The 17011-nt window shown below is 38.7% G+C and overlaps 1 protein-coding gene and 1 pseudogene across 1 annotated transcript in view; one reads left to right on the top strand and one right to left on the bottom strand.

The window, feature by feature from the left end:
- Positions 1-17011, bottom strand: part of Iqcm (IQ motif containing M) — a 433038-nt gene that overhangs the window by 385238 nt on the left and 30789 nt on the right. The window lies entirely within an intron of this gene.
- Positions 9660-12434, top strand: LOC127209381 (glutamyl-tRNA(Gln) amidotransferase subunit A, mitochondrial-like; annotated as a pseudogene).

The raw sequence follows: 17011 nt of genomic DNA, 5'->3' as shown, positions 1-17011 counted from the left end.
AGTCAGCATCAGGTTACTCAGCAACAGGAGCACTTAAGCGGAGGCCAGAGGTCACTAGGGGACCAGGAGAAGAGCCACGGGATCACATTCCCACTTTAGGCTGAAGCTATGCCAACCCTCTGTGGAATTACTTGGCACTAAGAGTTACGAGAACAACAGCTGACAAACTTGAATTCAATACTTTATGTAATTACCCAGCAGGAGAATTAAATTCCTTTCTGCATCTGAGGCTGCCTTCAGATGGATAACATGCTATCTGAGCTATTACATTTAGATAAAGAACTTTCAGAGGAAATATACTTACATACGCTTTCTTATTGTAAACGTACCAACTTAAATACCTGTCCCAATCAAACACAGTACTGTTTATCACTGGATATAAGTAAAATTAAGATAAAAAAAATCTTAAAAGAGTTATATCACAAAAATAATACCATATTATCTCAAATTTTTCCTCCTATCACAATAGATTGATTAAACTATATTGTGCTATATCCTGTTACAGAATGAGTCCTTACTTTTTCTGGCAGGTAAGACTTACAAAATGATACAGTTCTTTCATCATTTTTATTATTTACTTGAGGCCATTTACTTGGTTCTAGCTTCTTTACAGCAAAGCTTTGAACGCATCTGCTCAGAATAATTTTGCAGTCTAATGAAGAGCCCACACTGCAAATGCTAAGGGTATGTGTGGCTTCTAATATGCACTGCAAGGAATCTCACCCTCCGTGGTAAACAGACTCCACTGGACAAAACAAGCACACATGCCTGTGTTTGATGACGAGTGTTATGGCAATATATTCTATTATTGTTACTAAAAATATATGGTGCTGAGAGATTAATTCTTCTGTTGTAATTGGGGATGGTATTAAAAAATTTAGATTGGTATTTCCTTATCATGATGATCCTGTTTCCCATTTCAATATCTAAAATCTTTGTGCCTAAAAACCATACTCCATCTGCCTGAACATTTGGTCTGGTTAAGTATATGATTAAGTATACAGTCACCCGACCTTTGAAAGAGACATTCTGAGCCTTAGGAAATAATATCTTTTGATCCATTAACCTTTCAAGAGATCTATGTGAGGAAATAAGCATAGATTCAAATATGTATATTTATATGATAATATGTCCATTATGAGATTATTTATAATCCTATAACTATAAAAAACAAATGTAGAATTTTTCAGGGATTACATGTTTTTTTAAAATATTCAATCTCAAGGAAATATTGGAAACCTAATACTGGTAGAAAAGATAGCCTACTTGTAGCCACAGTCTTTGTGAGTTCATATGTGCATCTGCCCTGTTGTGTCCAGAAAACAAATGTATTTCTTTAAAATGTAGGTCATAAGAGATAGGCTTTTACAATCTTCCCTGGCCCCTCTTCTGGAAAGGTCCCTGAGCCTTGAGGGGAAGAGTATTAAGAAGACATTGGTTCAGGGCTGATCACTCCAAAGTCTCTGGATCTCTGAAAATGGTCCAATTATAGCTCTCTATGTTAACTACCATCTATTGAAAAAAGGTGCTGAAGATTGAGCAAACACTACTCAAGCTAGGCAAAATCCCCTCATGAAAGAGAAGTGGGCCCAAAGTCCAGCCACCAGCCAAGGAGCGCCAGGAAAAGGAAAATCACTCTTCCTCAGCTGAGCAGGCCCCATGCTGGTGAGTAGTTAGTCAACACAAGATGAGCTCTCCATGTTTTTGAGTGGCCCTTTTCTTTTGACTTGTTTTTTTAAGAGAGGAAAGAATTGAGGTTAGGGGATAGAAATGGAGAGGAGGAGGATCTGGGAGGAGTTAGAGGACACGAAAAAATATAATAACATACTGGATGAAATTCTCAAAGAATAAGTTTTGAAAAGAAAAAATAATACTCCACAGATGGAGGGGAGGGATGGCATACAAAATGGGTCTATAATCTTCCTCTATTAAATATATTTTATATATAACACATATACAGTCATCATTGTGAAGAATTAGAAGTATGCAAAATAGTGAAAACAGTAACGATTACAAGAGCATAAGAAAAATAAAAGCAGATCGATGGAAGATGAGCAGTTTGGAGTGTTGATAGTAGGGAGTCCAACTTAAGTGTGAGAAACAAGAAAAGAAAAATCACCGAACACTGAACACCAACTGGTCATTTTCCATGCTGTCATCTTTTTTAATTGTTATTACTTCAATGAGGTATGGGGTAACAACTTAGATGTAATATGAATAAATTAATAAAATATATTTTAAAAAATTGTTACTACTTCAAACAGTATCTAAAACTGAATTATATATGGGGGTACTTTAAAAATAAACATCTTTATTGAGTATGTTTAAAGGACAACAGGTAAGACCTTCAAAAGACTCTTTAATGAATACTATATGGAGAACTCTTAAAGGCACTGGAAAGTTGATCCCAGGAAGGGAAATTTTAAGTGCATAGGAGTCACAGCCCCTAAGGAGAAGGTTACTAATGGCCATTGCTAAGGGAAAATGCCACAAGAACTCCCACAGGAAACAAGCTCCCTGTGCAAACTGACTTCTCTAATAACCCTTCCAAACATGGCACAATGGGATGCTAATATGACTGACTTCATTCACATTTCTTTCCACACCCAGCTGTAAGATAAAACTGCCATGCCATCACTTAATAGGCACAGAGTGACTCTTCTGGCTGCTTCACTGATCATTAGCACTCCCATCAGAGGTGTACGCTGCAGAGAAGGGCTCATTCAAATGGCCAAGGCTGAGCATATTAAAAGTTAGGGTGATGATCCAGGCATGAGATTACCATCACTGGCCAAAACAGTTAATTGGTATAATGTGCACGCTCCTTCCACATTGTCTCCAGTACCTAGTTTCTTTTGTGTGGGAACTTTTGCTAGTTATCTAATCCTGTAATTAAGGATTTAGAATGCAGTTGTCATCCCAACTTCCTAAAGTGTCAATTTGTGCCAATATTAATGTGACAATCTGAGCTCTCCTAACATTACCTTGGATTTCATACTTTCTCAGGGCCTTATCACACATCAATTAAACAAATGCTGGGGTTGGCATGATTTCTAAAGTGAATGTTATTCACGTTAACAAGCTTGAGTGTTAAGATCTTTAAGCTTCATTCTTTATTCTAGATTTCTGGTTGGGTTCCTCACTCAAACACTGTATCTTGTATAACAGATGTCTTATGCAAACTAAATAAGTTTCCGTTTCCGTTTTGCCTGTTGTAAATATCTGGTAAGTAATATTTTCAAGAATTTTGCATGCATTGTATTTTAGATTTTCTTGTATTCTTAAAATGTGTTAAAAATGAGAAGAAATGCAAACTAATATCATAGCTCATGGCCTCTTAAAAAATTATCTAATCAGTAATGGAAAATATAAGGCCCTCTAAATGCCATAGTGCATGTTGTTTTAATACACAACCATGTGAGCCATGGAAAAATGAACCATTTCCCCTTTTCAATGTTGGTTTTGTTCTTTTTATAAATATTTCTAACAATTTATTCTTACTTTATGTATATGAGTATTTTTGCTTGCACATATGTTTGTGTCTGGTATCTATGGAGGCCAAAGAGGGCACCACAACCCCAGGACTGGAGTTAATGGGCAGCTATGAGCCACCATGGGTGTGCCAGTTACCACATCTGGGTTACTGGGTCTCTTAAGTGCTGAGCCATCTCTCCCATCACCTTTTGGTTTATTTTCTAAATTATCACATAAAAGTAATAAATCTCATTACGGAATATTCAAGAATATTTTGTCATTGTCAATTCTCACCCTGATTTTACCTGGCCCGTGCTCCTCTTTCCAATAACTCTCTTGCTTTAATGTCACATGAACTTGATTACCCTCTCTCTCTGCCCTGAAGATCTTTCCTCCTCTCCAATGGTCCCTTCCTCAGAGACATCCTTTGGGTTTCCAGGGAGTGATGCAGATGTCCTACCGCTGGCTGAGCATGCAGCCACTAACTCCCAGTACTTTAAAGAGTTATGAGTCTCTGCATTAACCACCTCCCTCTGCAGAAAGCAGCTTCTCTGACCACAGTTCAGAACAGCACAGGCCTATGTCTTCAGGCCCTGTAGGGCAGCTCAAGTGTCCCTGGCACCTGGTGGGTCTTGAAATGTGTACACACACACACAAAAAAACACACACACACACAAACAAACACACACACACACACACACACGTACTGTTAGATCACAGAGGCCGCCCCAGATTTCCTATTCCACCTAAAAAGTGGTTAAGAGGGAGAAAACACTACGAGATATTTAAGTAGTTTTTTTTTTCTCACTTTGCTCAAATATAGTAAGAATATAATTAGCTGAACAAGTTGACTAACTATAAAATATATATCACCTCCTCAACTTTCAAACCTGAAGCAGTGACAAGCTTTGGAATAAAATAAAAAACTTTTACTTTCTTAAAAAAAAACCTACACTCAGAAAAATGAAGCAAAGAATTTGTAATTTTCTCTCTTTTCAAAAAGGGAAAGCATACATTTTAAAAGGTTCAGACATGAATGTATATGAATATTTCTACTATAGCAAATTAAGATGTTGTGATAGCTAGAAAAGATTTGTTTTTCTCATCATCAAATAATTTCTCATCACTATCGGACAGTTTCATATGTATGACAGCTTCATTGACATTCAATGATTGTGGGAATAAACTAGCAATTTTGACATAGGCTAAGGGCACAATCACTGAGGACATAAGCCGTAGCAGGCACTTGAGGCACTTATGGCAGCCGGAGGCAGAGAGAGAGAGAGAGAGAGAGAGAGAGAGAGAGAGAGAGAGAGAGAGAGAGAGACTACTGATCAGCTCACTTTCTTTTTATTCAGTCCAGAACTTTATCAACTTAAAATGGTACCACCCACATTTAGGGTAAGTCTTCCTGCCTTGGTTAACCCAATCTTTAAACTTCCTCAGGTATGCCCAAAGATTTGTTTCCATGGAAATTATAAATCCATCAAACTGGCAATCAATATTTAGCACTTAGCCCCCAAATAACCAGAACAATCTTGAAGAAAAAGAACAAAGATGGAAAGAACACCATGACTGATTTCAGACATTCTACAAAGCTGTGAGAATCAAATTAGCATAGTCTTGGCATTTTTTAAAAATGGGTTCCCTGTCCAATAGAACAAAAGAGAGAACCTAGAAATAAACCCATACATCCATAGCCTACCCAGAAATGGTTTTCAAAAACGCTGGCAGAACATATATGGGAAAAAATGACACTTTCTTCAAAAATGATGGTGGGAAACCTGGAAAGCAGAGTTGAACTAGACCCCTCTAGCTTACCATATATGCATATACAAGATCAACTCAAAAACGGATCAAGTGTTTAAGTGCAAAACCCTAAACTATAAAATAAAAAAATACATATAAGGTAAAATTTTCAGGATACTGATATGCAGAGATATGTTTTTACACAAAACACAGAAAAGGAAACAAGTAAAAATAGGCAAGCAGAAGTATACTAAACTACTAAGGCTCTACATAACTAAAGAAATCATCAATAGAGTAAGGAGAAATCCTACAGAACACGAAAAAATGTTTTCGAATCATTTATTTGAATGCATATAGACTATAAGCATTAACAAAGATAAAAATTAACATGGGAATTTCAATTAAACAGGTAAATAACCTGGTGAGTTCCTTATCCTCATTCTTTGAGGCTGATGAACATGTCCAGGAGCAGCACCTAATGAACCTCCATTTATCTGCTTAAAAACAAAAAGCAAATATTCTGAAGTGAAGTTTTCCCAAAAAGATATACAGATTGCCTGCATGTATGTGAAACACTATTCCCAAAATTACCAGTGAAAATTCAAAATCAAAAGTCAAAATTAATACAAGTCAAAAATCATAAATAGACACTCTTACTCAAGTTAACATAACTAAAAAATATAAGATTATAAAAAAATTTTATATACTGTAGGAAGGAATTTAAATTAGTAAAGCCATCATTTAAAACAACATAAAGATTCCTGCCATTTGTTTCAACACAGATGAAACTGAATGACAGTATGTATATAAAATAATACAGTAGAGGAAGGAGAACTCCCAATAGTCACACTTTTATGAAGTAAAAAAAAAATTTTCTTAATTTACCTCGTAGAGTTAGAAGAGCAGAATAGGCATATGAGAATGCTATGAAAGGACTGCATTGTACGGTCTAATATACTATATTGACAGGATAACATACTATTCAAAACCACACAGAGTGGCTATATTTCTTAAAGATACATAGATATATACTTGTTTTTTAATTTTTGATTTTTTTTCAAGACAGGGTTTCTCTGTGTTGCTCTGGCTGTTCTGAAACACACTATGTAGACCAGGCTGTTTTCAAACTCCGAAATCCACTTGCCTTTGCCTCAAGTTCTAGGATTAAAGGTATGCACCAACACTGCACAGCTAAGAGTGATATTTAATGAAAACTTATTGCATATTTCAATAAGCTAGGAGATTTTGAAACAAAAAAGTAAATGTATAATGAGCTAAATATTAATTATATCAAATTACCATACCATACCCTGCACATATGTACAACTTTCATGCATTAAGTTAAAGTTACAGATAATGTGACTACACATGTATTAGGATGCATGACTCACTAAAGAAGTGTTCTGAGGGAAATATAAAGCACAGATTCTTATATTAGAAAAGAGAAGACTTCTTTGGTGCTCTTTGTCTACAGTTCCAGCACTCCAGGAAGGAGAACTTGACCTCCCATAGCTGGATCCCAATGTCAAGGAAGTAGGGAGAAAGGAGAGACAGAGACATAACAAGAATTCAAAAAGGGGGGGAAAGACAAAGGAAAAAGCACAGGACTGGTTCTTTGAGATTAATACAACTGACAAGTATAAAATATAAACTTCAAAAAAGAGAAGATATTAGTAATACCAAAAATAAGACAGGATATACATTCTTTTAATTTCTTAATTGTTCTGTTTATGATTTCATATCTATGAAATGGGATTATTTATAATATTTTCTTATTTTATATTTTCAGAATCTGAAGTACACAACAGCGATTCTTATGAAACAAAGCATTTAACTGGGAGCTTTCTCTTTTCAAATGTTCAGTGCATTATCATCATGGCAGAGAGCTTGGTGGCACACAGGCAGACATTATGCTGGAGAAATATTGAAAGTTCTAGATTTGCATCTGAAGACAACAGGAAGAGAAAAATACTGAGCCTAGATTGAGCTTTTGAAACCTCAAAGCTCAGCCTCTGGGACACACTTCCTCCAACAAGGACACGCCTACACCAACAGGACACACCTCCTAACCATTCCCAAGTAGTGCCACTCCCTGATGATCAAGCATTCAAATATATGCATCATAGGGGCGGGGAGGGGACACTATTATTCAAACTGTCACATCCCAAAATTAGCACAATTTACATGAAAATAATAGTTATGGTTTATTGCATGAACAGATAAAATTCTTCTAAAATTTACGTAAAAGCTAGAGGGATCTAAAATCACTGAAGGAAACTTTGTGGAAAAGTTGGAGAAGCTCTTCCTCTCCTACGAATCTCATCTCCCACCACCCCCACAACCCACCTCACCTTCATCTCATCCTGAGTTCTGTAGCAGACCTCCTGCTGTGACCTCCCCATACTCCCCCACAATCACCCCATGCCCATCTCCAGTGGATGACCCATATCTTCATCATCGTTCCTACTCACAATTCACTCATTTATCTATGTCCAAAACTCCAGTAGGCATTCCCTGGGCACCAGTCTCAGTCTTTGGGATACCCAAGCAAGTAGGACAGCAACGCAGAAAGGGAGCTTCCGGCCTTCACTCTCCTTCCTCTCCTCCAAATCCAACGCCCAAGTCTCAGGCCCAGCTCTGGAGCAGACTACCTGATGTGGCTTCTCCACAGCCTGCCTCCATTCCCAGGAAACTAAGCAGATTCTGATGTAACACACACCTTTCCTCTCTCCTGTGGGTCCCCTCTGAACTTCCCCTTTCTAGTCATCCCCATCCCTAAGTGTCAGATCCCAATACCTAGAAACACATTTTAACCAGAACCTCCATTGGCCATACCTGGCATGATTCCAGAAGCATCCTCACTGGGCAACACAACCACCACATCTTCCTAAGAACAAGAAAAGGCAACAGAATCCAAAGAATAAAACCCCTGCCCAACAAAGACAAGACAAGCTATCAGAACGTAGAATTACAATCTTCCCAAACCCAGATGCATAGACACCACAGTAAAACACAAGAATAGCCAGGATAATATGTCTCCACTAGAGCCAGCGCCCATGCCACAGTAGGCCCCGAGTATTGCAACATAGCTGAGCTACAAGTAAGAGATGGAAGAGATTCTCAAGCACTAAATAGAAAAATTAGTATCTCACTCAAAAAAAAATATAATCTAAAAAAGTCTTGGAACAGAACATCCAGAAAACTTGGCACACTATGAATATACCAAAGCTAAGACTATTAGGAATAGAGGAAGGAAAAGATACCAAGGTTGAGAGAATTGCTTCTGTGCTCCCCACATCAGAAATGCTCCAGCTGACATCCACTCAGTACTCTGTCTGTTGCTCCTTCTTCCTTACACTCTCCTTCCCCTTGAAGAAAGAAGCCAACAAGCAGAAAGCAAACTCATTTGCAATCCTGAGACCAGGTAGGCAGTTAACTTTTTTTTTCTTGTTTCACTTTTTAATTTATTTTTTATATATTTTATTAATTTATTCATATTACATCTCAATTGTTATCCCATCCCTTATATCCTTCCATTCCTTCCTCCCTCCCATTTTCCCCTTACTCCCCTCCCCTATGACTGTGACTGAGGGGGACCTCCTCCCCCTGTATATGCTCATAGGGTATCAAGTCTCTTCTTGGTACCCTGCTATCCTTCCTCTGAGTGCCACCAGCCTAAGTGTCCCTCAGTAGAAGAATGGATAAAGAAGCTGCGGTACGTTTACACTATGGAATACTACTCAGCTATTAAAAACAAGGAATTTCTGAAATTTGTGGACAAATGGATTGAACTAGAAATGATCATAATGAGTGAGTTAACCTAGAAGCAGAAAGAGTCAAATAATATATACTCATATCTGGACACTAGCCCAAGGGGCATGTCCCATGAAAGTCTTCACTTACCAGGAAAGTGGGACAGAGGGGAGGACATCCTATTGGAACTCTAGGTGAGAGAAGCATGGGAGAATGGGGAAATAGAAGGATCCAGAGGGTCCTAGAAACCTACAAGAACAGCAATATCATGGGCGGATCTGGGCTCAGGGGTCCTGCACAAACTATGGCACCAGCCAAGGACAATACAGGCCGTAAACTTCAAACCCCTACCCAGATCTAGCCAATGGGCAGGACATTCTCCAGTTGAGTGGAGAGTGGGGACTGACTTTCACACGAACTCTGGTGCCCCATATTTGGCTGGTAGTCTTTAATTCCCAGCACAACCTGGCCTTGGTCTCCTTGTGAGTCAGCAGCAGCCGGCGGAGTGCAAACCAATCGTGTGCAGAGATCATTTCCGTGCCTAGAACTCAACCAATCCAGGTGCTCAGTGTAGAAGAGGCTCCTGAGGATCCAAGATATCTGCGCCCATGTAATGCTGGTGGCAGATGTTGACTTCTTCCTCTGCCCCAAGTCCCTGTGGTATCTTGCTGACTCTGAGGACTATGCTGGGCAGGATTCTCCGAGAAGTTTCTGCAGCATGAAAACAAGGCCAGGTTACACCAACAGGGCAAAAAATGTCTCACCCTCATCTAGAAAACTAAGTGATGGGATAACAATTGAGATGTAATGTGAATAAATTAATAAAATATATATTTTTTAAAAGAAAACTAAGTGTCTAAATTACATTACTATATCAGAAGTGGTGGCCTTAAAGCAAGCTGAAGAATCAGAGAAAAGATACAAACAAGGTCAGTGTCTTGGAATTTCTGTTGCTGTAAAAGACTACATCAGCACATCTGACATTGAGACAATGTGTGCATCAAATACACTAAAAGGTTATATACTGCTTTACAGTGTTACTGTAGTTCAGAAGTTGTTGGATCAGGGAGCTCTGCTCATGGGGAAAGCAAATTTAGATGTGTTTGCTATGGGATCTGGAAGCATAGTTGGTGTGTTTGGTCCAGTTTGAAAAAACAAACAAACAAAAAAAAAAAAAAACCTAGGAGTTGGTGGCAGGTGTGGTGGCACACGCTTTTAATCCCAGCACTTGAAAGGCAGAGGCAAGTGGAACGCTGTGAGTTCAAGGCCAGCCTGGTCTAGAGTGTGAGTCCAGGACAGCCAAGGCTACACAGAGAAACCCTGTCTCCAAAACAAAACAAAACAAAACAAACAAACAAACAAAACTCTAGAGTTACTCAAAGCAATGCAAAGGAAGGAGGCAGCTTGACAAGCGTGAGGATTCACAATGGTGATAACCAGAGGAAGCTGGGCTGGCAATGCGGCCGCCGTGGCAGCATTCCCGCCACTTGCATCTCTAGGATCAGACACTGGCGGCTCCACTGGAAACCCAGCTGCCCATTGTGGAGTCGTTGGCTTCAAACTAAGTTATGCCTTAGTTTCCCGCCATGGCCTCATTCCCCTGGTGAATTCCATAGATGTGCTAGAAATCTTTGCCAGATGTGTGCATGATGTAGCACTTGTGTTAGGTGTACTGGCTGAACATGACCCCCAAGATTCCAAGACCCTGTTAAGTCATTCATGACTCCCAATGTGGTGGATGTGAGCAGACTTTGTATAGGAATTCCAAAGGAATATCTGGAACCAGAATTGAGAAGTATGTTCTCTCTGGTTCCAAGCTGCTGACCTTTTTGGGTCTGAAGGAGCCAAAGTGATTGACATCTCCCTGCCACACACATGCTACTCAGTTGTCTGCTACCACGTGCTATGGACATCAGAAGTGGCATTGAATATGATAAGGTTTGACGGGGTACAATATGGTCACAGGTCTGGCACTGATGTGTCCACTGAAGCCATGTATGCTGCAACCAGATGAGGATTCAATGACGTGGTGAGAGGAAGAATTCTCCCAGAAAGCTTTTTCTTATTAAAAGAAAATTATGAGAATTATTTCATCAAACCACAGAAAGAGAGGTGTCTCATTGTGAAGGATTTTGTATATGTTTTTTACTCTGGAGTGTATGGATGTCCTGCTAACCCCCACCACCCTGAGTGAGGCAAAGAAGACTGTTGGAGGTTCATCTGATGTATTTTGACGCTAATTACTGCTTGCTCTCTCTGTGGCCCACCTGTACCTTGCCTAAGAGCCTAACCTGTTTGACTAATAAAAGACCATCACACTTGGGCAGGGAAAATGGCAGAGGTGTGGCTAAGGTTCCAGGGCCTTGGAAAGACAGAGAGAATCTGGGGAGGAAGAGAGACCAGAAAAGAGGGGAGGAAAAGGAGGCTGTGTTATGGATTAGGTTGAGGAGAAGCACATGGCTGGTGTGAATGGAGGATTTGGCCTAGATGAAGAACATTAGCAAGTATTTGGGACTATGGATGGGAGGTAGCTTCATAGAAATTATTAGAAGCAGATGGCATGGGATTGGGACAGGTATCCCATACCTGCCCCACTGTGAGAAGTAGTTTAGGGAATTAATATGTGCCATGCCCCAGGTTAAATAAGGCTATTTTAAAATATAACAGGTGTCTGTGTCTTGTTTGATTGCTAGTGGGTTAGAAAATACTGTCGTAATAACAATTATATGCCTAATCTCCAACCAAGGACAATACGTGCAATCATCATCAAACCCCTACCCAGATCTAGCCAAGGGACAGAACATTCTCCACAGTTAAGTGGAGACTGGGGACTGACTTTCACACGATCTCTGGTGCCCCATATTTGGCCATGTCCCCTTTTTGGGGAGGCCCAATGGCACTCGGAGGAAGGATAGCAAACTACCAAGAAGAGACTTGATACCCTAGCACCATATTCATGGGTAGGAGTTCGCCCTTAGTCACAGCCATAGGGAAGGGGGATTGGGGTAAAAGTGGAAGGGAGGGAGGAGTGGGAGGATGCATGGGATGGAATAGAAAATGAGGTGTAGTATGAATTATTTTATTTTTCAATAAAAATGTGTTTAAAAAAACAAAACAATTACATGCCTAATAATAAATGTTATTATGCTAGACTGGTAAAACAGCTGCAACAGAAGACAACAAACATGCAGTGTCTAGGAAGATATTTTCACACAGGCTGTCAATATGGCAGGCTTGCCAGCAGTAAATGTCCCTGTTGCCCTCTCAAACCTAGGATTGCCAATAGGACTGCAGTTAATTGGATGTGCGTTTTGTGACCAACAACTTCTAATAGTTGCCAAATGGTTTGAAGAAAAAAAAAAGTATAGTTTCCTGTTGTTCAACTGCAGAACCTCATGTATGATGGCACATTGGCTCTTCAAAATGAAAAGTTAACTTCTGTTCCTCTAAACCAGTAGTGATCAAAGTATCATGCAACTGGATGTTGGGAGGATGATGGGGATCCAACGCTGGGTCTCAGGCTTGCTAGGCAAGCCCTCGGCCGATGGACTGAATCTCCACCTCTGTATCACACAGTTAAGATGACAAGGAGGGGCTGTTCTCTAGAGTGTCAGTTATCTCCCTCAACCCTGTGATTAGGTTCACTATCAACCCTGTCTGTACTGGAAATCATGTCTTCAAATCCCTGTGATGCTGTTAATTATAATATTCTATACATTCTATATTGTAATTATAATGTTCTATAAATTCAAATACCAAATTTTACTGTAACACAAAAATACAAGCTCTTCAAAAGCAATACATAGGCATAATTTTAATTAAAAAGAACAGAAATTACAGTTAAAAAGAAAAAGAAAGAAACCCAAGTCAAAAGCATTGAAATCATAGAAATTTTTCCAACCCTAAGGAAGGAGATGATTGTCAATGTCGAAGAAGAAGCATACAGAACACCAAAGGCTGTCCCAGAAATGAATTTCTCCTTGGTAGAAAATAACCAAAACACTAAAATGTACAGAACAAAGAAAAAAAACATTAAAAGCTGCAAGGGGGAAAGAACAATCAATTTATAAAGGCAGACCTATTAGAATAACAGCTGACAGAGGATGGCTCATAGGTTCGAGGGACATGGTCCCAACCTCTGAAACACAGTTCTACCCATCTACCCAAAAAGTCTTGCAGGACAACAGAATCATACAGGCTCTTGCTCCAAGATGGCAGTATCCAGAAAAGACAGTGTCTGAGTAGCAGGAGTTCAGTGCCTGTGGAAGAATGAGACCATGCTACTGGCTCTGAAACTCCAGCATTAGTGTTTCCCCAGCTAGAAGATGAATCATTGCTACCAGCTATGAACTATTCCAACCTCTGGCTTCCTGGCTATTCCTGCCCCTCCAGAATCTGGTTCATGGATTCCAGGGACAACCTGTTCCAGCCTCTGTTCTACCATTGTGTTAGCCATCCGGACGAGATCTGCCGGATATCAGAACCATACAGGATAAACACCTCTACCCCTATAGGTCCAACTGGAACACAACCAGCAGAGGACAGCTGTGGGCAATTTGCTGAGATCCAGCCTCTAGTGCATGTCCATATCTACCACTACAAGGAGAGCTTCTGGGACCCAGGAACATACAACCTCATGGCCAGGATTCCTCCGGCATGTGCCAGAACCCAGTTATCCTACTATGACAAGACCAGGATGTCCTAACACAGCTGAAACACAAGACCTTAAATCTCTACTTATGGAGATGATAAAGACCCTTAAAGAAGAAAAAAATACAAGGAAAACACAACTAAAATCAAAGGCCTTTAAAAAGAAAACCAATCACTTAAAGGAATACAAAATGAATCAAACTGGTGAAGGAAATGAACAGAATGGTCCCAGGTCTGAAAATGAAAATAAAAACAAAGAAAACACAAACTGAAGAGATTCTAGGAAGGGAAAACTTAGAGAAGAGAACAGGAACTACAGAGAAAAGCATCACAAACAGAATACAAGAGATGAAGGGGAAAGAACCTCAGATGTAGAAGATACCATTGAAGAAATCGATACATGGGTCAAAGAAAATATTTTAAAATTCCTGACACAAAATTTACAAGAAATGAAGGACACGATAAAAAGACTAAATCTAAGAACAATAGGAATAGAAGAAATAGAAGGTTTCTGCCTTTAAGGACCAGAAAATACTTTCAATAAAATCATAGAATAAAAGTTCCCCAACCTAAAGAAAGAGATAGTGTTAAACATACAAATGACTTACAGAACACTAAATAGATTAGACCAGAAAATAAATTCCTCCCACCACATAACAATTAAAACACTAAACATTAATGTGTGTGTGTGTGCACACGCACACGCGCGCGCAGCTGTGTGTCTTACAGACCCTAAGAGACCACAGATGTCAGCCCAGCAGAACTTTCAATCATCATAGATGGAGAAAATAAGATGTTCTATGACAAAAACCAATTTTAAACAATCTAAGCAAAAACCTTCCTACAGAAGGAGCTAGAAGGAAAACTCCAACTGAAGGAGGTTAACTACACACAAGGAAACAAGATATAAGTAATTTCACTGCAGTAAAACCAAAGGAATACAAGCACACAAACTCACTACCACCACCATCAAAATAAAAGGAACTAACAATCATTCATCATTAATATATGTCAACATCAATTGGCTCAATTCCCCAATAAAAATACACAAGCTTGGGGCTGGAGAGATGGCTCAGAGATTAAGAGCATTGACTACTCTTCCAGAGATCCTGAGTTCAATTCCCAGGAACCACACGGTGGCTCTCAGCCATCTATAATATGATCTAACACCCTCTTCGGACGGGCATGTGTACATGCAGGCAGAGTACTATATACATAATAAATATATCTTTTTTTTTTTTTAAAAAAAAAAAGAAGGCAGAGCTAAAAGAATGGATGCATAAACACAAACAATCATTTGTTGCATACAGAAACACACCAGCAACAAACATTACCACGGAGTAAAGGGCTGAAAAAAGCCCAAGAAATAAGCGAAGGTAGCAATCCTAATATCTAATAAAATAGACTTTCAGCCAAATTAATCAAAAGAGATGGAGAAGAACACTTCATTCTTATCAAAGGAATATTTAGTCACAAAGCAAACCTCAACCAATACAAGAAAATTCAAATAACCCATTGTTTATTATCAGATCACCATGGATTAAATCTGGACTTCAAAAACAAAAGGAATAACAAAAATCCTACAGATGCATGGAAACTAATCAAGTCTCTACTCAATGACCACTGTGTCAGGGAAGAAATAGATTAAAGACTTACAAAAATTCAATGAAAATGAAAGCACAAAATACCCAAACTTATGGGGCACAATGAAAGCAGTATTAAGAAAAAAGTTCATAGCACTGAGTGACTACAGAGAGAAATTAGAGAGATCTTATTGTAGCAACTTAACAGCACACCTAAAAACTCTAGGACAAAAAGAAGCAAACCCACCCAAGAGAGTAGACAGCAGGAAATCAAACTTAGGGCTGAAATCAATAAATTAGAAACAAAGAGAACAACTCAAAGAATCAACAAAACAAAGAGCTGGTTCTTTGAGAAAATCAACAAACCCTTAGCCAAATTAAGTAAAAGACAGAGAGACAATGTCCAAATCAACAAAATCAGAAATGAAAAGGGGGATATAACAACAGGCACTGAGGAAATCCAAAGAATCATTAGGTCTTACTTCAAAAACCTATACTCCAAAAGATTGGAAAATCTAAATGAAATGGTCAATTTTCTTGATAGATTCCACTTCCCAAAGTTAAATCAAAAGGGTTTTTTAAAGTTAAATAATCATATAACTCCTAAGGAAATAGATGCAATCAGTTTTGCTTGCTTATGAGTGAGCAAAAACTCCCAGGGTCAGACAGTTCTGGTGCAGAATTCTACCAGATTTTCAAAGAAGAACTAATACCAATACTCCACAAAAAAACTCATTCTATGATGCCACAATCACCTTAATACCTACGGCACACAAAGACCCAACAAAGAAAGATCCATCATATGAACAAGCTGAAGGGGAGAAAAAAAACATATGATCATCTCTTTGGATGCCGAAAAAGCATTTGACAAAATCCAACACCCTTTCATGTCAAAAGTCTTGGAAAGAGCAGAAATACAGGGCACATGCCGAAACACAATAAAGGTTATATATAGCAAGCCTATAGGCAACATCAACTTATATGGAAAGTTAAAATAATTGCAATGAAATGAGAGACAAGAAAAGGTAGCCCACTCTTTCTGTATCTATTCAATGTTGTACCTGAAGTTCTACCCAGAGCAATAAAACAACTAAAGGAGATCTAGAGGATCCAAATTGGAAAGAAAGAAGCCAAAGTATCCCTACTTGAGGATAATACATTAGTTTTCATAACAAACCCAAGAAATTCTACCAGAGAACTCCTAAAGCTAATAAACACCTTCAGCAAAATGGCTGGATACAAAATTAACTAAAAAACAAAACAAAAAACAAAATCAACAGCTCTCCTCTATACAAAGACAAATCGGCTGGAAAGAAATCAGGGAAACAATACCCTTCAAAACAGCCACACATAATGTAAACACTGTCTTGGTATAACTAAGCAAGCAAGTGAAAGACCTGTATGGCAAAAACTTTAAGTCTTTGAAGAAAGAAATGGAAGAAGATATCAAGATGAAAATATCCCCCATGTTCATGGATCTGTAAGATTAACATAATAAAAATGGTCATCTTACCAAAAGCAATCTACAGATTCAATGCAATCCCCACCAAAATATCAATACAATTCTTTCCAGACTTTAAAAGAACAAGTCTCAACTTTATGTGGAAAAACAAATTAACAAGAATAGCTAAAAGTATTTCCGTCCCTAATTTCAAACTGTACCTCAGAACAATAGAAACAAAAACTGCATGGTTCTGGCATAAACACGGACTGTTTGATTAATGGAATGTAATCAAATACCCAGAAAGAAAACCATTACCTATAGACACTTGAAGAAGATGAGATGTCACATGATGAAGCCA

This window comes from Acomys russatus, chromosome 26, assembly GCF_903995435.1.
Source record: "Acomys russatus chromosome 26, mAcoRus1.1, whole genome shotgun sequence".
In the NCBI taxonomy this organism is placed as follows: domain Eukaryota; kingdom Metazoa; phylum Chordata; class Mammalia; order Rodentia; family Muridae; genus Acomys; species Acomys russatus.
Note: the sequence above shows the minus strand (reverse complement) of the source record. Positions and strands in the feature narration are given on the sequence as shown.